This window comes from Carcharodon carcharias, chromosome 6 (genome assembly GCF_017639515.1).
Source record: "Carcharodon carcharias isolate sCarCar2 chromosome 6, sCarCar2.pri, whole genome shotgun sequence".
NCBI lineage: Eukaryota > Metazoa > Chordata > Chondrichthyes > Lamniformes > Lamnidae > Carcharodon > Carcharodon carcharias.
Window position 1 is genome coordinate 84809552 of NC_054472.1, and position 24634 is coordinate 84834185.

At 48.9% G+C, this 24634-nt stretch overlaps 1 protein-coding gene across 1 annotated transcript in view; it reads left to right on the plus strand.

Annotated features, from left to right (window-relative positions):
- LOC121279408 (solute carrier organic anion transporter family member 5A1) overlaps positions 1-24634 on the plus strand; it is a 269590-nt gene that overhangs the window by 28120 nt on the left and 216836 nt on the right. The gene's annotated exons all lie outside the window — the stretch shown is intronic.

The following is a 24634-nucleotide window of genomic DNA, read 5'->3' on the forward strand; positions in this document are numbered from 1 at the left end:
GCCCAGGTGCGCGGTGGTCTTCCGTCTGAGCGTTCCCCTGTTCGGACGGAATTCCACATTGGCCCCAAGCCCCGAACCCTCCCTCGGGTGCTGGTGCCCCGCAATATGAGCCGCCTCGGGGACATGCCCTCTGTGCCTTTTGGCACAGCAAAGAGGGGCTTTTTGTATGGACTGCTGCTGCACACCTTCCATTTTCTCGCCCTTGTCCGTCGACCGGACACGCCCTGGCGTGCCTTGTTGCCGTCCGGCGGCGGAGGCCCTCGATGGGAGGCCCTCTACGGAGGTGTCCTCCCCCTTTCTATCGGGGACCTGGGTTGGAGGGTGTTGCATGCAGCAGTCCCTTATAATAAGAGGATGCATAGGTTCACGGACTCTCAGGACACATGCCCTTTTTGCGGTCTTGTGGAGTCCGTGGACCATGTATACATAGGGTGTTGTAGGCTGCACTCCCTTTTTAGTTATTTGAAAAACCTTTTATTGATGTTTTGTTTGCACTTCAGCCCCACGCTCCTGATCTATGGGCACCCGGTGCGGAAGGGGGTCGGGAAGGAGGAGGACCTCCTCGTGAACCTGCTCCTGGGCCTGGCCAAGTTGGCCATTAACAGGTCCAGGCAGCGGGCGATCGACGGGGGAGTCCCGCCCGATTGTTTGTCCCTCTTCCGCGGCTACGTTCGCTGCCGGATGTCCCTGGAGAAGGAGCACGCGGTGTCTGCTGGCACTCTCGAGGCCTTCCGTGCTCGGTGGGCACCGCGGGGACTGGGGTGTTTTGTTGACCCCTTTAATCACATTTTGATTTAAAGTTTGTAAGTTTCCTTTAAACTTTGTTCTTGGTTTTACAGCTGACCTGAATTAGGGGCTGTGCCTGATTTATCCCAATTTTGTTGATTTGGTTTTCATTTAAAAGATTATCAAGAGTTCAAATCTCACAATGGCAAACTATGAAACAATGTAACTTCATCTGAAACAGACAGAAACATGTTTGTACTCAAAAGAGTTACAATGGTGCTAAATGCTTAGGTTAATTGTCTCAACATATCTATGGGCTCCAATGATTCAGCACTGTCTTGGTTGAACTATGCCACAAAATGAGTAGCTCAGTTTATTCTCGCCCTGTCCTCTGGGGGAACTCAAAACCCCTGCACCGACTCCCACCACTGTTACCCCCGTCAACCTGCTGCAGTCCCCTGCACAGGGCCCCTCGGGGGTCACTGAAGGCACCTCCCTTGAGGTGGTGCCCGACTCAGGAACCCTCGATACCCCCGAGGTACCTTCTGGCTCGTCGGGGGACTGTAGCTTTCAAAATTTAAAAAATGTTAACGGGTCATTGGGTGGCAGCGAAAAGGAAGGCCTTCCCGCTCCCTCCCAAACCTTAGCACCGGGCGTCCTAGTTTTGGGTCAGGAGCTTGTCCTGAGCTCCCCGGACGACCCGGTGCCGGGAGGAGAGCGGGCATCAGAACTGCCACTGCCCTCTGACCCAAAACGTTTAGAGGAGACCAGAGAGGACCCCTCTGGCCTTGATCCTGGGGGTGGGATCGAGGTACAGGTGGGGCCAGCTGGCAGCTCCGAATCAGCCCCCGTACTCAATGCGGGGGAGGGGTTGGAAGCTGGAGGCGACGACCTGGAGGAGGACGGGGTGTCCGTGGTGAGCGCTGGAGATTACGCTGAGTCGCTCTCAAGCGAGGCGGTGGATCCCCTGGTGCCCTCCACTGACTCCCCCCTCATCCCCCCAAGGGAACTCCGGGACTTTTTGGCGAGTCATCGCGGTCGCCGAGACAGGGTTCAGTTGGCCTTGGACCGGTGGCATTCTTTTCCGCTGGTGTTCTGGTCCACTCGCGAGGCTCTCAAGTCTCCTGAGTTGGATAGGAACGCGCGGCGGAGGGTCCAAACGTTTCTCGCTGGGCTCCTGAAGGAGAGGAAGGACTAAAAAGTCCTCTTCTTCTTTTTAATGACTTAAGGTGAAGATTTGATGTACCTTTGACAATGAAGACGACTATAGCCAGCCTCAACATCCGCGGCAGCAGGGCCGCACAGCGCAGGTTCCAGAACTTCTCGGTCCTCAGGGACGGGAAGTATGCGTTGTGCTTCCTGCAAGAAACCCATACCGTTCCGGGAGACGAAGCCACGTGGCTCCTGGAGTGGCGAGGGGGGGTCTACATGAGTCACCTAGCCTCCAATTCTGGCGGGGTGGCTATCTTGTTGGCCCCGCATTTTCAGCCGGAGATCTTGGGGGTCAAGGAGCCAGTGCCAGGCCGGTTGCTGCACCTGACTGTGCGTCTGGGGGGGGGCGGTGCTTCACTTTGTGAATGTGTACGCTCCCCTGGGCACGCAGCAGCAAGCGAGCTTCTTTGAAGAAGTGTCCACTCATCTCGGCTCCATCGACGCTGGCGAGTGCATCGTCCTCGGGGGGGATTTCAATTGCACCCTCGGGGTCCGGGACCGTCACGGTACCCCGCACTGCACGCGAGGTGTGAGTAAGTTGCGGGACCTGGTCAGGTCCTTCGACTTAGTGGACGTCTGGCGAAATCTCCATCCTGACTCCAGCGTGTTCACCTTTGTGTCACCTGGAGTCGGAGCGTCCAGACTCGACCGCCTTTACGTTTCGAAGGCGTACGTGTCCTGCGTTCCGGCTGCTTTTATACAGCAGGTTCCGTGCACGGACCACCGTCTGGTGTGGGCGGAGCTCACTTCGTTCTGCGCTCGGACGGGGTCCGCGTACTGGCATTTTAATAACCTGTTGTTGGAAGACCGGCGGTTCCTGGACTCGTTCCGTCGCTTCTGGGCCGGCTGGAGAAGGAAGCGGGGAGGCTTCCCCTCCTTGAGGCTATGGTGGGACGTGGGCAAGACTCACGTCCGAGTTTTCTGTCAAGAGTACGCGAAGGGGTCGACAAAGAGACGCAAATCCAGGGTCGAGGAGTTGGAGAAGGAGGTGCTCGACCTGGAGGCACGTCTCCGTCAGCCCGACGCGGACCCGGCCCTGCGGTCGGTGTACGATGAGAAGAAGGGCGCGCTGCGGGACCTGCAACTGGTCGGGTCTCGGGGCGCGTTCGTGAGGTCGCGGATCTGTTTCCTTAAGGAGATGGACCGTGGCTCTCCCTTCTTCTACTCACTGGAAAAAAGGCACGGGGTCCGTAAGCAGCTCTTTACGCTGCTGGCCGACGACGGATCACTTGTCTCGGATCCGGAGGGCATCAGGGCCATTGCCCGAGATTACTACACTGCCCTTTTCTCTCCGGATCCGTCCAGTGAGGAAGCTTGCAGAGTTTTGTGGGAGGACCTGCCGCAGGTCGGCCCGGAGTGCGCCGGAAACTTCGACTCCCCTATAAGTCTGGGGGAGCTGACCGGCGCACTCGACGGTCTTTCTAGGGGCAAAACCCCGGGACTAGACGGGCTGACCGTGGAGTTCTTCAGGGCGTTCTGGGACGTCTTGGGGAGCGACTTCGCGGGGGTCCTGGGGGAGAGCATTGCTACCGGGGAGATGCCCCTTTCGTGGCGCAGGGCCGTGATTGCCCTGCTACCGAAGAAGGGGGATCTCCGCCTTCTTCAAAACTGGCGCCCGGTCTCCCTCCTCAGCACGGACTACAAAATCTTCGCCCGAGCCATGTCTTCTCGGCTCGGCACCGTGCTGGACCACATGATCCACCCTGACCAGTCCTACACCGTCCCGGACCGAACCATTTATGATAACATCCATCTGGTCCGGGACATCATCCACCATTCCCAGAGGGCTGGTCTGTCGAGCGCCTTCCTGTCTCTCGATCAGGAGAAGGCGTTCGACAGGGTGGATCACGAATACTTACTCGGAACTCTGCGAGCTTTCGGGTTCGGGACGCACTTTGTCGCCCGGATCCGACTTCTGTACACTGCCGCGGAGTGTCTAGTGAAGGTTAACGGGTCCCTGACGGCGCCCCTTCGCTTTGGGAGAGGGGTACGTCAGGGCTGCCCCCTGTCTGGCCAGTTGTATTCTATTTGCGTGGAGCCTTTCCTGCGCCTCTTGCGGAGGAGGTTGTCGGGATTGGTTCTGCGCGGGCCGGGCATCGGGGTGGTCCTTTCGGCTTACGCCGATGACGTGCTCCTTATGTTTAGTGACCCGGCTGACCTGCGGAGGATGCGCGAGTGCCAGGAGGTCTACTCTGCCGCTTCTTCTGCCAGGATCAACTGGGGTAAGTGTTCTGGACTCCTGGTCGGTCAGTGGCAGATGGATCCCCTACCCGAGGAGCTCAGGCCTTTCACCTGGAGCAGGACCAGCCTCCTCTACCTGGGGGTCCATCTCTGCCCCGCTGAGGAATCCTGGCCGGCAAACTGGCAGGAACTGGAGACGAAAGTCACCGCTCGCCTGCGGCGCTGGACAGGACTGCTCCGAGTGCTATCTTACCGGGGTCGAGTTCTGGTCATAAACCAGCTGATCGCCGCCATGTTGTGGTATCGGCTGGTCACTTTGACCCCTCCCCCGGACTTTGTCACAAGAATCCAGAGATTGTTAGTCGACTTCTTCTGGGACAAAAGATTGCACTGGGTCGCTGCCGAGGTTCTGAGTCTCCCGCTTAGGGAGGGTGGTCAGGCGCTAGTGTGCCTATGCACACAGGTGGCGACTTTCCGCCTTCAGACCCTGCAGCGATACCTCTACGTCGAGCCTCCTCCTAGATGGTGTGCCCTGATGACGTATTTCTTCCGTCAGGTGCACGGCCTGAATTATGACGTGCAGCTCCTGTTTATAGAACAGCTGGGCCTCGGTGGCTCCTTGCAGGCGTTGCCCGTCTTTTACCAGGACCTGATCAAAGTCTGGAAAGTGGTCGCCTTGCGACGCAGCTCTCCCCCGTCAGGAGTAGCGGCTATCGTCAGAGAGCCGCTGCTCAGGAATCCGCCCCTCCGTCCTTTTCAGTGGTTGGCGGAGAGGAGGGCTGTGGCCGCAGGGGTGACCAGGATCGGGGACGTGCTGGGTGGCGGAGGACTGGGCTGGATGCTCCCGCAGGAGTTGGCGCGACGCGCGTCTGTGAGTGTCCAGGTCGCAGCCGATGCCATCCAAGACCTGAGAACGGTTGTGCTCGGACCCGACGTTATTTTGGGTCTTGAGGTGGCCCAGGTGCGCGGTGGTCTTCCGTCTGAGCGTTCCCCTGTTCGGACGGAATTCCACATTGGCCCCAAGCCCCGAACCCTCCCTCAGGTGCTGGTGCCCCGCAATATGAGCCACCTCGGGGACATGCCCTCTGTGCCCTTTGGCACGGCAAAGTGGGGCTTTTTGTATGGACTGCTGCTGCACACCTTCCATTTTCTCGCCCTTGTCCGTCGACCGGACACGCCCTGGCGTGCCTTGTTGCCGTCCGGCGGCGGAGGCCCTCGATGGGAGGCCCTCTACGGAGGTGTCCTCCCCCTTTCTATCGGGGACCTGGGTTGGAGGGTGTTGCATGCAGCAGTCCCTTATAATAAGAGGATGCATAGGTTCACGGACTCTCAGGACACATGCCCTTTTTGCGGTCTTGTGGAGTCCGTGGACCATGTATACATAGGGTGTTGTAGGCTGCACTCCCTTTTTAGTTATTTGAAAAACCTTTTATTGATGTTTTGTTTGCACTTCAGCCCCACGCTCCTGATCTATGGGCACCCGGTGCGGAAGGGGGTCGGGAAGGAGGAGGACCTCCTCGTGAACCTGCTCCTGGGCCTGGCCAAGTTGGCCATTAACAGGTCCAGGCAGCGGGCGATCGACGGGGGAGTCCCGCCCGATTGTTTGTCCCTCTTCCGCGGCTACGTTCGCTGCCGGATGTCCCTGGAGAAGGAGCACGCGGTGTCTGCTGGCACTCTCGAGGCCTTCCGTGCTCGGTGGGCACCGCGGGGACTGGGGTGTTTTGTTGACCCCTTTAATCACATTTTGATTTAAAGTTTGTAAGTTTCCTTTAAACTTTGTCCTTGGTTTTACAGCTGACCTGAATTAGGGGCTGTGCCTGATTTATCCCAATTTTGTTGATTTGGTTTTTCATTTAAAAGATTATCAAGAGTTCAAATCTCACAATGGCAAACTATGAAACAATGTAACTTCATCTGAAACAGACAGAAACATGTTTGTACTCAAAAGAGTTACAATGGTGCTAAATGCTTAGGTTAATTGTCTCAACATATCTATGGGCTCCAATGATTCAGCACTGTCTTGGTTGAACTATGCCACAAAATGAGTAGCTCAGTTTATTCTCGCCCTGTCCTCTGGGGGAACTCAAAACCCCTGCACCGACTCCCACCACTGTTACCCCCGTCAACCTGCTGCAGTCCCCTGCACAGGGCCCCTCGGGGGTCACTGAAGGCACCTCCCTTGAGGTGGTGCCCGACTCAGGAACCCTCGATACCCCCGAGGTACCTTCTGGCTCGTCGGGGGACTGTAGCTTTCAAAATTTAAAAAATGTTAACGGGTCATTGGGTGGCAGCGAAAAGGAAGGCCTTCCCGCTCCCTCCCAAACCTTAGCACCGGGCGTCCTAGTTTTGGGTCAGGAGCTTGTCCTGAGCTCCCCGGACGACCCGGTGCCGGGAGGAGAGCGGGCATCAGAACTGCCACTGCCCTCTGACCCAAAACGTTTAGAGGAGACCAGAGAGGACCCCTCTGGCCTTGATCCTGGGGGTGGGATCGAGGTACAGGTGGGGCCAGCTGGCAGCTCCGAATCAGCCCCTGTACTCAATGCGGGGGAGGGGTTGGAAGCTGGAGGCGACGACCTGGAGGAGGACGGGGTGACCGTGGTGAGCGCTGGAGATTACGCTGAGTCGCTCTCAAGCGAGGCGGTGGATCCCCTGGTGCCCGCCACTGACTCCCCCCTCATCCCCCCAAGGGAACTCCGGGACTTTTTGGCGAGTCATCGCGGTCGCCGAGACAGGGTTTAGTTGGCCTTGGACCGGTGGCATTCTTTTCCGCTGGTGTTCTGGTCCACTCGCGAGGCTCTCAAGTCTCCTGAGTTGGATAGGAACGCGCGGCAGAGGGTCCAAACGTTTCTCGCTGGGCTCCTGAAGGAGAGGAAGGACTAAAAAGTCCTCTTCTTTTTAATGACTTAAGGTGAATGTTTGATGTACCTTTGACAATGAAGGCGACTATAGCCAGCCTCAACATCCGCGGCAGCAGGGCCGCACAGCGCAGGTTCCAGAACTTCTCGGTCCTCAGGGACGGGAAGTATGCGTTGTGCTTCCTGCAAGAAACCCATACCGTTCCGGGAGACGAAGCCACGTGGCTCCTGGAGTGGCGAGGGGGGGTCTACATGAGTCACCTAGCCTCCAATTCGGGCGGGGTGGCTATCTTGTTGGCCCCGCATTTTCAGCCGGAGATCTTGGGGGTCAAGGAGCCGGTGCCAGGCCGGTTGCTGCACCTGACTGTGCGTCTGGGGGGGCGCGGTGCTTCACTTTGTGAATGTGTACGCTCCCCTGGGCACGCAGCAGCAAGCGAGCTTCTTTGAAGAAGTGTCCACTCATCTCGGCTCCATCGACGCTGGCGAGTGCATCGTCCTCGGGGGGGATTTCAACTGCACCCTCGGGGTCCGGGACCGTCACGGTACCCCGCACTGCACGCGAGGTGTGAGTAAGTTGCGGGACCTGGTCAGGTCCTTCGACTTAGTGGACGTCTGGCGAAATCTCCATCCTGACTCCAGCGTGTTCACCTTTGTGTCACCTGGAGTCGGAGCGTCCAGACTCGACCGCCTTTACGTTTCGAAGGCGTACGTGTCCTGCGTTCCGGCTGCATCTATACAGCAGGTTCCGTGCACGGACCAGCGTCTGGTGTGGGCGGAGCTCACTTCGTTCTGCGCTCGGACGGGGTCCGCGTACTGGCATTTTAATAACCTGTTGTTGGAAGACCAGCGGTTCCTGGACTCGTTCCGTCGCTTCTGGGCCGGCTGGAGAAGGAAGCGGGGAGGCTTCCCCTCCTTGAGGCTATGGTGGGACGTGGGCAAGACTCACGTCCGAGTTTTCTGTCAAGAGTACGTGAAGGGGTCGACAAAGAGACGCAAATCCAGGGTCGAGGAGTTGGAGAAGGAGGTGCTCGACCTGGAGGCACGTCTCCGTCAGCCCGACGCGGACCCGGCCCTGCGGTCAGTGTACGATGAGAAGAAGGGCGCGCTGCGGGACCTGCAACTGGTCGGGTCTCGGGGCGCGTTCGTGAGGTCGCGGATCTGTTTCCTTAAGGAGATGGACCGTGGCTCTCCCTTCTTCTACTCGCTGGAAAAAAGGCACGGGGTCCGTAAGCAGCTCTTTACGCTGCTGGCTGACGACGGATCCCTTGTCTCGGATCCGGAGGGCATCAGGGCCATTGCCCAAGATTACTACACTGCCCTGTTCTCTCCGGATCCGTCCAGTGAGGAAGCTTGCAGAGTTTTGTGGGAGGACCTGCCGCAGGTCGGCCCGGAGTGCGCCGGAAAGCTCGACTCCCCTATAAGTCTGGGGGAGCTGACCGGCGCACTCGACGGTCTTTCTAGGGGCAAAACCCCGGGACTAGACGGGCTGACCATGGAGTTCTTCAGGGCGTTCTGGGACGTCTTGGGGGGCGACTTCGCGGGGGTCCTGGGGGAGAGCATTGCTACCGGGGAGATGCCCCTTTCGTGGCGCAGGGCCGTGATTGCCCTGCTGCCGAAGAAGGGGTATCTCCGCCTTCTTAAAAACTGGCGCCCGGTCTCCCTCCTCAGCACGGACTACAAAATCTTCGCCTGAGCCATGTCTTCTCGGCTCGGCACCGTGCTGGACCACATGATCCACCCTGACCAGTCCTACACCGTCCCGGACCGAACCATTTATGATAACATCCATCTGGTCCGGGACATCATCCACCATTCCCAGAGGGCTGGTCTGTCGAGCGCCTTCCTGTCTCTCGATCAGGAGAAGGCGTTCGACAGGGTGGATCACGAATACTTACTCGGAACTCTGCGAGCTTTCGGGTTCGGGACGCATTTTGTCGCCCGGATCTGACTTCTGTACACCGCCGCGGAGTGTCTAGTGAAGGTTAACGGGTCCCTGACGGCGCCCCTTCGCTTTGGGAGAGCGGTACGTCAGGGCTGCCCCCTGTCTGGCCAGTTGTATTCTATTTGCGTGGAGCCTTTCCTGCGCCTCTTGCGGAGGAGGTTGTCGGGATTGGTTCTGCGCGGGCCGGGCATCGGGGTGGTCCTTTCGGCTTACGCCGATGACGTGCTCCTTATGTTTAGTGACCCGGCTGACCTGCGGAGGATGCGCGAGTGCTAGGAGGTCTACTCTGCCGCTTCTTCTGCCAGGATCAACTGGGGTAAATGTTCTGGACTCCTGGTCGGTCAGTGGCAGGTGGATCCCCTACCCGAGGAGCTCAGGCCTTTCACCTGGAGCAGGACCAGCCTCCTCTACCTGGGGGTCCATCTCTGCCCCGCTGAGGAATCCTGGCCGGCAAACTGGCAGGAACTGGAGACGAAAGTCACCGCTCGCCTGCGGCGCTGGACAGGACTGCTCCGAGTGCTATCTTACCGAGGTCGAGTTCTGGTCATAAACCAGCTGATCGCCGCCATGTTGTGGTATCGGCTGGTCACTTTGACCCCTCCCCCGGACTTTGTCACAAGAATCCAGAGATTGTTAGTCGACTTCTTCTGGGACAAAAGATTGCACTGGGTCGCTGCCGAGGTTCTGAGTCTCCCGCTTAGGGAGGGTGGTCAGGCGCTAGTGTGTCTACGCACACAGGTGGCGACTTTCCGCCTTCAGACCCTGCAGCGATACCTCTACGTCGAGCCTCCTCCTAGATGGTGTGCCCTGATGACGTATTTCTTCCGTCAGGTGCACGGCCTGAATTATGACGTGCAGCTCCTGTTTATAGAACAGCTGGGCCTCGGTGGCTCCTTGCAGGCGTTGCCCGTCATTTACCAGGACCTGATCTCCCCCGTCAGGAGTAGCGGCTATCGTCAGAGAGCCGCTGCTCAGGAATCCGCCCCTCCGTCCTTTTCAGTGGTTGGCGGAGAGGAGGGCTGTGGCCGCAGGGGTGACCAGGATCGGGGACGTGCTGGGTGGCGGAGGACTGGGCTGGATGCTCCCGCAGGAGTTGGCGCGACGCGCGTCTGTGAGTGTCCAGGTTGCAGCCGATGCCATCCAAGACCTGAGAACGGTCGTGCTCGGACCCTACGTTATTTTGGGTCTTGAGGTGGCCCAGGTGCGCGGTGGTCTTCCGTCTGAGCGTTCCCCTGTTCGGACGGAATTCCACATTGGCCCCAAGCCCCGAACCCTCCCTCGGGTGCTGGTGCCCCGCAATATGAGCCACCTCGGGGACATGCCCTCTGTGCCCTTTGGCACGGCAAAGTGGGGCTTTTTGTATGGACTGCTGCTGCACACCTTCCATTTTCTCGCCCTTGTCCGTCGACCGGACACGCCCTGGCGTGCCTTGTTGCCGTCCGGCGGCGGAGGCCCCCGATGGGAGGCCCTCTACGGAGGTGTCCTCCCCCTTTCTATTGGGGACCTGGGTTGGAGGGTGTTGCATGCAGCAGTCCCTTATAATAAGAGGATGCATAGGTTCACGGACTCTCAGGACACATGCCCTTTTTGTGGTCTTGTGGAGTCCGTGGACCATGTATACATAGGGTGTTGTAGGCTGCACTCCCTTTTTAGTTATTTGAAAAACCTTTTATTGATGTTTTGTTTGCACTTCAGCCCCACGCTCCTGATCTATGGGCACCCGGTGCGGAAGGGGGTCGGGAAGGAGGAGGACCTCCTCGTGAACCTGCTCCTGGGCCTGGCCAAGTTGGCAATTAACAGGTCCAGGCAGCGGGCGATCGACGGGGGAGTCCCGCCCAATTGTTTGTCCCTCTTCCGTGGCTACCTTCGCTGCCGGATGTCCCTGGAGAAGGAGCACGCGGTGTCTGCTGGCACTCTCGAGGCCTTCCGTGCTCGGTGGGCACCGCGGGGACTGAGGTGTTTTGTTGACCCCTTTAATCACATTTGGATTTAAAGTTTGTAAGTTTCCTTTAAACTTTGTTCTTGGTTTTACAGCTGACCTGAATTAGGGGCTGTGCCTGATTTATCCCAATTTTGTTGATTTGGTTTTCATTTAAAAGATTATCAAGAGTTCAAAGCTCACAATGGCAAACTATGAAACAATGTAACTTCATCTGAAACAGATGGAAACGTGTTTGTACTCGAAAGAGTTACAATTAAAGGACCTGCCCATCCAACTTTAAGGTTGGCGGCAGACCAGGAGCCCTTGTGGCAAACAGATAAAACATGAAACCTCATCCACAGGTGGGATGAGGTTTCATGCAGGGTTTTAAAATTTTTAATAAAGTTATTATATTAATTTTGAATATGTCCCATCTAATGTGGCATTGTCACATGAGGGGGACAAGTTAGGGATTTTTTTTATTCTATTTTTAATATTTTTAAAAGTGTAAGCAATCTCCCTGAGGCAGCACTTTGTGCGTGTGTGAAAGAGCGCACTCTTGCTTTTGGTGAATTCCCCCACCCCCGCCCGTACAGGAAGTGCATAGTGCTTCCCGCCAGACGTCACACTGGGCAGGCCTTAATTGGCCCGCCCACATAAAATGGCAGCGGGGCCCACTTCTCCGACGGCGATCGGCTCACCACCCGCTGGAGAATGGGTCGGGCCCACCCACCCGACAGGCAGAAAATTCTGCCCACTGAGTTTTTCCAGCATTTTCTTTTTTTGTTCCAGAAGCCCTTATACTTAGTGTAGTTTACAATGGCTGCTTTATCTCCTGGTAACCAAGCTTGACTATTGGTGGATAAATGTTCAGTAATTAAGCAAAATAAAATTTCTTCATAGAGGGCATTGTACAGAGTGCACCTTGAAAATCCATTGTTAACAAAAAAATGCACCATTGAAATAAAGGATCGATGGACTTTGTAGTATATTTCTGTGTGTCTATCTGACTGTACATTTGTCTATCTTATTTTGAAAATAGTCACCATCAAACCCCTGGAGAGGCTTACTGGGGTGGAAGGGGTGACAGGGTGAGGGGGGTGGAAAGGTTTCTTGTGCTGCATGTTACCTGATATTCAATTTTTGTGTTAATTTATTCAGTTCCATTACAAATATATTCATTAGTATTCATCCATTGCAAAACCAGTCATACTCATTAAATTCACTTGCAAGGAGCATTAACTAGTCCTCATGCTTGGCATGTTAGCTGATAAACTGTGAAAGACCTGCTATTATTACATGTTTTAAACTTTGGAGTGATAGCAATAAGGTAGAGCTAGTCAGAGAGATAGTCACAGAGGTAAGGGAGAGAAAGAAAAGTAAATTTAATCTGAAATGTGATTTTTTTTTCTGCATTTATTTAGCAGAAAGCTGGCAGAACAAAATAGAAACAAATTGAACTTTGAGGTAAACATTTTCAGATTTATTCCTGTGTAAACAGCTACTCTCTAATTGATCTTGAGAGCACTTTTGCCTTAAAAAGGTGGGGTATTCTGGAAGGTATTGTAGCATCCTAGTAGGGCCAAAACAAGTGATATATCAGTTAGAGCTGTTAGGAAGTAGAGATAGTTTAATGTTATATTTGTATTTGTGGGTGTTAGGAATTAGTTTTAGCTTTAAAGTTTAAGTTTGACTTGTATTTCTGTGTCTGTGTATTAAGAAAAGGTCAAATTGAATTTTAGTTTCACTTATAAAAGGTGCTTGCAATTCTAATGAGGCTTTTAGGACTGTTGCAGCTAAGGTAAACAAACAAGGGTGGAAGAATTGGGCTGTTGCCTAGCAACAGGGGTGCAGAGAGGCAGGTCCCTCCCACAGACACACACAGAAGAAGGAAAACAATAGTTTGATTTTGGAAGCTGTTTGAGTTCAGTTGGTTTTGAAAGTAGCTGCCAAGAGAGACTGGAGCAAAGGGACAGATAGCCATTCCCAAGCTAAAGAAAAACCCCAAAATCCAGGGGAATGGAACAGGAGAAAGTCTCAAGAAGACCTAGTCAAAGGGAAGGACAGGAACCTGGGGAAGGTCCTTTAAATGAAGTTAAGAGTGAGGGGCAGAGAAGGGCTCCAAGCTTCAAACTGCAGAAAACAGATTTAAAGTGAGAACAGCTTACAAGAGGCAAGAAGGTCCAAAGAATCAACTGCAGGTCCGTAACTCTTTGCTATGGGCATGTGAAGCAGTGGTTGCACTGGTGAGAGAGAATGTGGAAGAAAGCTTGAATGCATGTGTGACCCAGGGAAGAGGAACATTAGAAGGAGAGCTCGAAACCCTGGAAGTGAATCCTTGTGGAAGGCGTCTGAGAGAAAGCATTGGTTTGGGAGAAGATTCCAAGGCGAGGTCTTGGACAGTAGAGATTGGAAACCCTCATGCGAAAGTCGGAATGCAGTGAGACCAGTTGGCTCATGGTGTGACAAGTGTCTGGGGGGAGTTGTGGAGAGATCCATAGCATCTTATTGAGATGGCACCCGTCACTTGGTTTCAGAGTCTGGTGTGTTTGACCACAGGATGCCTATTGGTACATGGGCTGTGTATTTACTGTGGATATTAGAGTATAAGATAGCTTTTGTAACTTGTGTTATCCTTACAAATCTGTATATATCTGTAAAGGTATAGTTGTGGATGAAGGAGCATTTTGATATAGATCATCTTTTCTTGTTCAATAAATGTTTTATTCTTTTTGTCAAAAGTTCATCAGCTGACTCCTGTGACTCTGTTCAGTAGCCACTGTCCACATATCTAACAGACAAATAAAATTTAGGATCTATCAAGCTCGGTTCCACTCTGGGATCAAGCTTGTTCAGGGATAACGTCAGCTGGGATCATAACAGAGAGAAGGATGAAAGATAAAAACATGCTTAGGATGTACCTGAGGCCATGTCAGACCATGTTTTTCTGCAGCCCTTCAGTAAGTGCTAACAGCAACTTACCTTTTTATATATAATTTCTATTACAGACTCAATCCAACCTTTCTCAATGCTCCCAGATTGCCAAGACTTCAGATTCTGCTCTCTCAGATACTGGATCCTCATCCCTACACTACAAGACTTTCTAACAGCCTCCTCCCCTGGACCTTCCTCCCTTGCTTCCACAAGGTGCTCTAGCCAGTGCTCACAGATTGTGGATACTCTCATCCCAGTAATCTTACATCCCATTACCACGTCCCGGCTTCACTTGATTCCAGTACAGCTCTCAATGCTGCACACACAGGCATACCCAAGCCCTTTGCTTTTGCAATTAGGGATTCCTCAGAATGTTCCTAAATCATGGACCACCTTCCCTGTTCCTGGACCTTCGGGTAACCCTCCTTGTGCTTTGGCCTCCATTATCCTAGCTGCAGTGCTTCCATTGACTGTGTACCCACTTACACTGCTACCAGAGTGTCAGGAAAATATAATAATTTTCATAATGTTATTGGAATTTATTGTAAGATGGAATGGTGTGTGCCTGTGTGTGTGTGGGACTTATTTGAATTAAAGACAGCTGACCTGAAGGCTTTGATGTATCAGGAGAGAAGCTAGATTTGAAATGTTCAATAGGTAAACATGGCTGAAGTTTTAGGATATGAGGTGTAAAGAGAAGATTTGCATTTTTACATAAGCCAGAGTATTTTGAATTTCAAAAGAGGTGGTGAAATGTTACACTTAGCCAGAAGAAGCCATACGGTGTGTTTATTTTTCCCAAAGCTTACTGATAAAATTGGTACTATGAAAGATTTTTATTATTAGAAAAGTAGAATTGAAAAGACATATTGGGACAATGGGTTTACATTAAAATGGGAGAAACTTGTATAATAGAGATGAGGTTTATGTAAGAGGAAGGAATTCTAAGATCTAACAAGTGTGAAAAGCTTTCAGCCTCTAAACCTCAAGCTGCTGTCTACACGAACTGAGGTGAAGAAAGCTCACTTAAAATTCCATTTTCCAGGCGTGTTACTTTGCCTGGGTCTTTTAAAATCGATGTGTTTTACTGTTGCCTTAATGGAGGTGTAACTGGGAGTTGGATTAACTAGGGGAGCTAGGAGTTATCATAGTAGTAATTTGTAAACCTATTTATGTGCTTAATTTTTTTATTATTAAAGGCTTAATTTAGTTTTGTAAGAAACCTGTAAGGCTCGGTGGTCTTAATACTACTGAATTCAAGGCACACATCTCAAAATAAATAAAATTGTAAAATAGTTATGGCAGTTGTTTCAAGTTTCCCTCTGGGGTTTGAACAGCTCAGCATTTACCATCCGCTCTGCCATAACACAGATCATGACACCTCACCTCAGTGCATTCTGCTGCCCAGTGCCATCACTCTCAGGATTTCCTCAACCCCTGGTGGATCTCCTTAGTTTTCTATATACTATGGTCCAATCTCCTGGAACCTTTCACTCCCAATGCTGTTAACTCCCGCAGTGCCCCTCCCTCACACTACACTGCTGGAGACCCCAGAAATTACCCAGTAAATCAAATTCCATATTCCAACTCTAGTCCCATGAAACCAGAGATTCCCTGTCCACTGCATTACCATACCTTTAAAAACTTCCCCTATCCTGTCGAATCCCAGCACATTCTATAGCTGCTGCTCTCAAATATTGCTGCAAAGAATGGCATCGTTCCTGCATCCTGCTACATATTGTCACTGTGCACGGTCCTTAGTTCCTCTAAATGCTCTTCAATGAAATACTGACATTTCCTTCGCCACCATTGAGGAACATCATTGTTCAGTCCCAATATCCCCTCTGATTTCCTTGTGGATCACCCAGTGTCCATTCATTACCTAAACTGAGCCAGTGAGTGCGAGTGAGAAAGTGAATGATGCTTTGGGTGACCTTTTTGAGCTGTCACTGCTCTTTCATGTCCTCCTACTAGGTCACTTTCTTAATCAGTGTCCTCCTTATCCTCAATTCCCATAGAAAGAGAAAACAATGAGAAATACAAAGTTTTTGTACTATCTTTTCTTTGCTGCTCTATCTATATTATGATTAGCTCACAATATGAATTTCAGAAATTAAAATATTTTTTATTGTTTAACATTGACACATTTTCTGTACAAACCAACTGTGGGTGCAGAACCTTCCACATTTCCTTCCCCTATCAACACTACTGAGTTGAATCCTAGTACACCCATTGCTTCCTCCTCCTGCTGAGGTGAGAGATTAATGTCTGCAGTTTTCCTCTAGTAGCTTGTCATTCATGGGAATTATGTGCCAATTTTCTCTGCGTGAGAACAGAAAGCATTTAACTTTCAGACACAGACTGGTTTATTTTACGACTGTTGCAGAATTCCTAATACTTCCCTGGTGGAGCTCCCAGTGGGAAAATTATGCCTTAAATACCATGCTTGCATTGCAGGATACTCTGGTGAGATAATTTCATTGTTTTATTTGAAGGAGTCTGTAGAGTTCATTGAGTTGACAGGGTTATACCCTTATGTTTGCTACTGCACTTTTAGAATTAATATCAATTTGCTGTCTGAAAAGTTTAAAATTCAAGTGAATGACACCTTGCTGCCTTTACATGTGTTTTTGCTGATCTTGTGGCCATTAAATTCCTTTCTATACTAGGAAAGGACCTGAGGGTTGGAGAGTTGTCATTCACTGACTCTGCCATCTCATTTCACATGATTCTAATTACAGTACTGCATTGATGAGTTTCCTCCCACCCACTCCCAAAACCCACAATTGCATTGCTCTCGTGCCTTGTTTCAGTAAGCAGATGATTAATATCACCCTTTTGTTCACCTTGTTAAGAGCAGGTCCAGCATCAAATGCTACAGTCATGTCCTTCAAGACTACGTCCTCTGCTCCCCTCCTGAATGAAAATTTCAGGCCACCTTCTGTATGAAATGCTGTAGTCATGTTTTGTAGGTATATCCAGAGCGATATTCAGTGGAGATTTCCAAGGTTTTGACCCAATGATGATGAAAGAGCAGGGAAAAACTTCCAACTCAGAATGGTGTGACTTGGGGGGAAGGAACTTGTTGGTGATGGTGTTCTCATGAGCCTGCTTATTTTGCTCTTCCAGACAGTGTGGATTTCATGTTTGGAGGGTGGTGTTAAAGAAGCCTTTTGCGAGTTACTGCATCCCCTTGCTAATATTACATAAGCGGATATTGGGCAGCATGAGTCAATTCTGTAAGGCCAGAGATGTAGGATCCGCTTACAGGAATGACCAGTGTTACTGAACCTGAGAAACTGATTACAGCAGATGGGAAATTTGTAACAACTGTCTGTGGAAACTGGATCTTTTAAAGGGCAGCCAGCAACTTCCTGCAAGGTTGAAGCCTTTTAGAAGGCTGAAAGTCAGTTGATAGTAATTGATATACTTTAAAACTCAAACATGGGTTTAATAAATACATACATTTCAGAATGTAGCCTGAATATAGACATCCAAAAAAAAGATATTGATTGCAAGTGTAACTCCTATGAATGATTGTACCAGATGGTCTAATGGAAATGTGGGGCAAAAAACAGCTTGTCTGGGGGAGGAGGAACAGGAAATATTTTCAGGAAGTCAATAGTTAAAGCTTAGCAAAGATAAAAATACACAGGAGAGAGGGAAGTGGATTTCTTATTCTCTTCTTTTAATAACTAATTTTGCCACCTTGCCTTCTCTGATGAAAGGAACAGATAGCTATAGAGTCCAGATCCCTGTAGGAGCTCAATGACTGAATATTTAAAGGGAGGTGGGGAGGGTGCAGGGCGGGAAGAAATCAACTGATGACCTGAGGACATAGAGATGCTACCAAACTTCATGGTGGGACCTTATTATCATTTCTTCCTTCTGTTTCTCATGGTGGTAGCTTGCCAAATTGACAGCCTGCTGGGCTCCAGAGTGGGAAAACCAGTGGCAGGAGGATGCAGTCTCAGACCCTTACAGCCGGTTCCCAACAATCGAGAGGAGAATGTTTGGTGTTTGGGGACGGGGAGAAAATGGCCACAAATGCAGCAAGAACTAGTCAGCAATGAGAGCTTGGTGTGCTGAAGGGGGAGAGAGGCCATTGTGGAATGGGGGAAGATGGCCTTGGGGGTATGGTATAATTGGTCATGATCAACTGAAGGGAGAGGTACGTCAGGAACTCGATTTAAGCTTGTTAATAAACTGTACCACCTCTTCATGATGAGACACTTAGATGCCATGAAATCTGCTACCATTTAAAAAAAATATGTGCACAACAGGTTAAGGACGTGTTCTCCATTTTTTTTCATTTTTACACAGTACCGCCCATTGTGGGCATTAGTATCAAAGTCAGTTTCTCTTGGCAGATTGTACAATGGGACTTTTATCTTCTAATTTTTTCAGAGCCACATTGAAAATAACTGCTTAAATTCTCTTCAAAATTTGACCATGGTCTAAGCATACTGCTGAAGGTGAATGTGATGAGGGATTATAAATGAGCAGATCAATATTGTGCATAAAAGGGAAGTGTGTTAAAGTAAGATCTGGCTTATTTACCTTCAAAGCGTATTGCCTTTCAGAATCTTGCTATATGCATTGCTTGTGGAACACTGACCACCTTGCTCCTTTCCTGGAAAGTTGATTTTGCTAGTGATTACAATTAAATGCACTAAATTGTAGGATTTTGCCTTTTTGTTAGATTTTATAAACTATTTAGGTGCGCTTATAGACAGATAATTCAACAGCTTATTGACGCAGGGCAGAATCATAGATTGTAAAATATTTAATTATGTTATATCTCACAAGTTTGTGAGAGGGGGTGAATTATTGAATTCTTTTCAGCTTCAACATATTCATCACTTGGAGATTTCCAAAATATCCAGTGACATATTGTACTTGTGTTTCAAAAAGTTAAATTCAGTATTTAGGGACTGTTTATGATTTTTTGGAGTTGTTAGTAGATTCAGTTTTTAGATGCTTATATACATTCTTTTTTCATTCATCTTCACACCACAAGTAATGATGTGAAATCAACATAGACCATGACACGGTTTCCTGAGTCATCATTTGGACTGAATATTAGGTTTGGGCGTACAAATGCCTTTTCTTTTAGTGGTGATAGTCTTTGTCAAATAGAATATGATGCAAACACATCTATTAAAATGAAAATATAATTCCATAATTGACAATGGCAGTAGAAACACAAATATTGGTTTCTAACATAATGATACTGGCATAAAGATAGAGCTGAAAAATGCAATTGAAACATGTTTTCAGGTTTGAAGCATAGTTGTCGTAATGCTATGCTGCCATTAGCAACACTGTAAGTGTGGGCAGACAGCAGCTGTGTATTCCCATGTTTTGGCATTCTGATTCTGTTTAGCAGGCAGTGCGAGGTACAGTGACAGACATGATAAGAGCACTATTGTGCCAGACAATCCAATTGATCTAGAAAGAGATTGGACCAGCTGGTTTTGGATTTTTCTAAAGCAAAAGGGAAAATAAATCAAAATACCAGTAGAGAATTGAGGGAAGAACGTGCCATAATTTAAAATACAGGCATAATACAAATAATAGAAATCTTGCTCCTTAAATTTAAAATGTGATTGCTTGTAATCATATATTTTTAAAGGATCAATTAAATGGTAATTTTTACACTATGCACAAGGAAACAAAGGGTAGACATAAATGGGTCATTTTCTGGTTGGCAAGATGTGATGAGTGGAGTGCCACAGGGAGGCCTCAAATATTTACAGTTTATATCAATGAAATGGATGAAGGGACCGAATTTGCTGATGACACAAAGATGGGTAGGAAAGTAGGTTCTGAAGAGGACATAAGTCTACAAAGGGCTATAGATGGGTTAAGTGAGTGGGCAAACGTTTGATAGAGGGAGCATAATGTGGGGAAATGTGAACTTGTCCACTTTTGCAGGAGGAATAGAAAGGCAACATATTATTTAAATAGAGAGAGATTTCAGAACTCAGGTACTGAAGGATCAGGGTGTCCTGGTATATGAATGACAAAAAGTTAGTTAGCAGATATAGAAAGTGATTAGGAAGGCAAATGGAATGTTTTTTATTGCAAGGGGAATGGAATATAAAAGTAGGGATGTTTTGCTACAGTTGTATAGTGTATTGGTGAGACCACATCTGGAGTACTGTGTACAGTTTTGGTTTCCTTTTTAAGTTGGGATAGAAATGAGTTAGAAGCAGTTCAGCAAAGGTTCGCTAAACTGATACCTGGGATGGAGGCAGTGGTGGATTATCTTATGAGGTAAGGTTGGACAGGCTGAGTCTGTATCCATTGGAGTTTAAAAGGATGAGGTGATCTTATTGAAACATATAAGATCCTGAAGGGACTTGTCAGGGTGGATGCTGAAAGGATATTTCTCCTTGTGGGAGAGACTAGAACTAGGGGACACAGTTTAAAAATAAAGAGCCTCCCGTTTAAGATGGGGTAAAAGAAGAAAGTTTTTCTCTCAGAGCATTGGGAGCATTTGGCACACCCTTCCCCGGAGAGCATTAGGGGCAGGGGCATTGAATAATTTTAAGGCAGAGGTAAGTAGATTCTTGACTAACAAGGGAGTGAAAGGTTATTGGAGGTAGTTGGAGCATGGAGTTGAGGCCACAATCAGATTAACCACGTTCTTGTTGAATTATGGAGCAAGTTCAAGGGGCTGACTGGCCTACTCCTGCTCTTAAGTCATATGTTCATTTTTTTTTTATTCTTTAACGGGATGTGGGCTTCACTGGCTAGGCCAGCATTTATTGCCCATCCCTTGTTGCCCTTGTGAAGGTGGTGGTGAGCTGCCTTCTTGAACCACTGCAGTCCATGTGGTGTGGGTACACCCACAGTGCTGTTAAGAAGGGTGTTCCAGGATTTTGACCCAGTGACAGTGAAGGAAATGCGATATATTTCCAAGTCAGATGGTCAGTGACTTGGAGGGGAACTTCCAGGTGGTGGTGTTTTCATCTATCTGCTGCCCTTATCCTTCTATGTGATAGTGGTCGTGGGTTTGGAAGGTGCTGTCTAAGGAGCCTTGGTGAATTAGTATGCCTTGTATGTATATATTGAGGGCTGTAATATCTGATGCATGGATTACGTAGATCACAGGGGAAAAAAGTGGTCATTGCTGCAGGGATTCCTCAGGATAGAATCCTAGGTGCAACTTTTAACTGCTTCATCAACGTCCTTCCCTCAAAAATGGGAATGTTCACTGATGTTGCACAATGTTCAACTCTCTTCACAAATTCTCAGATACTGAAGCAGTCCATACTCCCATGCAGCAATACCTGGCCAACATTCAAGTTTGTGCTAATATGTAGCTTGAATACTACTTGCCACTTAAGTGCCAGGCAATGACCATCTCTAATAACAAGATCTAACCACCTCCCCATGACATTCAATGGCATTACCATTGTGTAATCTCCCCTACCATCAACCACCTAGGGGATTAAGATTGACCAAAAACTTAACTGGACCAGCCAGTTGTGGCTACAAGAGCAGGGAAGAAGCTGGGAATTCTGTGGTGAGTAACCCACCTTCCTGACTTCCCAAAGCCTGTTCACCATTTATAAGCACCAGTGTGTTGGAATACCCTCCACTTGCCTGGCTAAGTGTAGCTCCAATAACACTCAAAAAACTTGACACAATCCAGGACAAAACAGCCCGCCTGTTTGACACTCCAACCAACACCTTAAACATTCACTCACTCCGTTGCTGGCCTACAGTAGCAGCAGTGTATCATGACAGCATTTCAGCACTCTCCAAACCTGCAACCTCTACCACCTAGAAGAACAAGAGTGGCAGAAATGGGATCAGCACCATCTGCAAGTTTGCCTCCAATTTACAATCCATCCTGACTTGAAAATATATTGCCGATCCTTCATCATCACTGGATCAAAGTATGGAACTCCCTTCCTAACAGCTCTGTGGAAGTGCCTGTACCACATAGAATACAGTGATTAATGAAGGCCATCACTACCAACTAAGGCAATTAGAGATGGATGATAAATACTTGCAATGATGCCTAAAACCCATGAATAAATAAAAAACCCTGCTTTCCAGGAATTAATTTATTGGCCTGGATTTTTGTCCGTGCTCATGCAAGCTTAGGTTAGAGGTTTGTGATCAATTCCTAATTGTCTGCTCTGACGACTACTTCTCTAGCCTTTGAAACTTGAATGGGTCTTAAGGTTGCATGAGAGGTGGATTTTGAACTCCTTTAGCAGGATTAGTTCCCTTAATACCTTGTATGTGTGGTCAATTTTGAACACTCATACCCACTGGTCAAATGTGAGCTGTTTAATTATTCCAAACTCAAAGAAGGTTTGAGTGGGCTTTTTGCAACAATCCCTAAATCTCTGGTGGAATGCTTCCGGCACTAGCTGATCAGCATTTGGGATTACACTTTTCACGGCTTGCAGAGCTCTCTGCAGGCAGCAAGGAATAAACTTTGCAGGCTTTCCCTGCTAGCTGACCCTGCATTAGGAGAGTCCAAACTTCTGCAGGCCACTTTAACTGATCTGCTAGCTTCTCAAAGGAGGTGAAGAAGGTTTTGAAATCACCTTCTTGAAACTTGGGTATAGTTGGGAAATCATAGTTTGTCTCTGAGCCAGGGTTATTTGAATTATCAGTGGCTCTCCCAGTAAGCAAGGGAAATTTCTCTCTAGCCACTTCAATCTGTCTTGATACCCTATCCTTTTGTGCTTGCAATTCCTTCTCAAGCTTCTCCAGCTGGAATGCTCGCTTCAACTCTCTTTCTTGGGACTGACTGACTTGCTGTCACTCTATCCTGGAATTCTGACTCTAGAGTCTGCTCTTCTAGGTGAATTTTGGCTAAGGTAACTTGGTCTGTTTCAGGTTCTGTATCTTCTGACTGTTTCAGTTCTGGGGTGAGGGAAAGGTGCTCAGCTAGTATCTTTACATCTTAGGGTTTTTTTTCAACTTTTGTTTTGCCCTAAGTTCCTGCTTAGCTTTTGCTTTCAGCTGTTCTACGGTTAAGGCTGCTAACTTATGCCAAGTTAAGCCCTCCGTTCAATGAATGATTTAACTTCAAAACTAGCTATGCTGGTTTCTAGTGTTTATACACAAAATCTACTGCTGTAGTCCTTTTGTTTTAAAGACCCAATTTTAGCTATTGGACTTGTCGTTTTGGCTCACAATTTATCTTTTCAATGTCAGATTCAGCTTATTTTAATCTGATTGGTTCAATCCCCAGATTCAGCACCCAATTTTATTACAGACCGGGTTAGGAGTGAACTGAAACCCTTGTACCCTTTCCCTTACTTCTGTAATAAGTGCGGTGTTTGGAGAAGAAGATGTTTGTATTTCATAACCTCCAGAGTGTGTGGTCAAATTAAATAACAGCAAGTTTTTTGTGGTTTTAAATAAAGAGGATTATTTATTCATGCATTCATCCTGGAAGTCGAAACACTACATCAGTAACTCAGCACTCACACATATACTCAAGACAAAATGCAGTTAGAGAGATTAGTGTACTTTTACAAATTGTAAACAAAAGAATAATTCATAGTGTTTGGCTCATTGTAGGAGAACAGTTGTTGCCCAGTAAAGGAAGGAATCTTTTCCACTCTTAAATTGAGTTCAGATAGCTGAAGTCAGCTATCAGGATTATTGCAGCATTCCCTCTAGATATGAATAATCAACAGATCAGGAAGTTAGGCACTTGTGGTTTCTGTACCAGGTCAAGTTTCTTTCCAGGTGGACTTGGATTTAGGAATCAAGCTGGGAAGCTTTTTAAAGATGTAGCAACCCCCAAGTTTCATAAAGCTTCAGTATTATTGCCTTGGTCTGCATTGATATTCTTTGCAGACTGCCCAGGTCTCTCTGAGTCTTTGAATAATAAAGGATTTTTGCATCAGAAACCAATTTTGGTTACATGATTAACTGCAATTGCCCAACCAGAATGGTTTGGAAGTCTGAAGCCATTACTACAGAATAGGAGCTTGATGGTGGTCTTTCACACTTACTTGTGGATAACTGGTCTCTTCAATTCCCTTTAGTTAAATATTGATCTTGGAGACACGGGGGAGAATTTTCTCCTTGTCGGTGGTGGGGGGGGGTGTGGACGGGAGTGGGCACGGGCGGGCACATAGCCGGTCGCGGGTGGGTGCCGCCATTTTATGTGGGCAGCCAATTAAGGCTGGCCCAGTGTGACTCGCACCTGGAAGAGCTGTGCGCTCCTTGTGTGGGGGGGGGGGGGCTCGGGGGCTCGCGGATAGGCTGAGTCGGGGTCTGTGCTCTTTTGCGCATGCACGCCAAAGACCGCAGAAATCTCCCTGAGGTACTTCTGTGCCTCAGGGAGATTAATTTGATCTTTGAAAAATTTAATAAAGTAAAAAAAATTTTCAGACATGTCCCCTTATGTGACAGTGTCACATGAGTTGGGACATATTTATGAATTTTACTAAAAATTTTTATTAAACTTTAAAAAGCTTCATGAAACCTCATCCCGCCCGTGGATGAGGTTTCATAATAAATGCGAAAGCCGTCTGGGCTCTTTGCCTGCCCGCCAACCTTAAGGTTGGATGGACAGCTCAGTTAATTAGTTTAATTGATGTTTGAATGACCTTAACAGGCCTTTGACAGTTCGGTGGGTGCGCAGCTGACTCCGGTGCGCGCCCACTGAACTCAAGGTCTGAATGACGCACGGTGATGAAGGGATGCATGCCCGACATCATCGCACGTCATTTTACACGTCAGTGAGTGGGCCCCGCCCCGCCCCTACTTGCCCACCTGAAGGTTCTGGCCGTGAAATCTAGAGGTTTATTGACTTCAAGTTTTGGTGAAATCACATCAGTAGCAAATGTAAATTTCACAGGTTCTGTCTGGGTA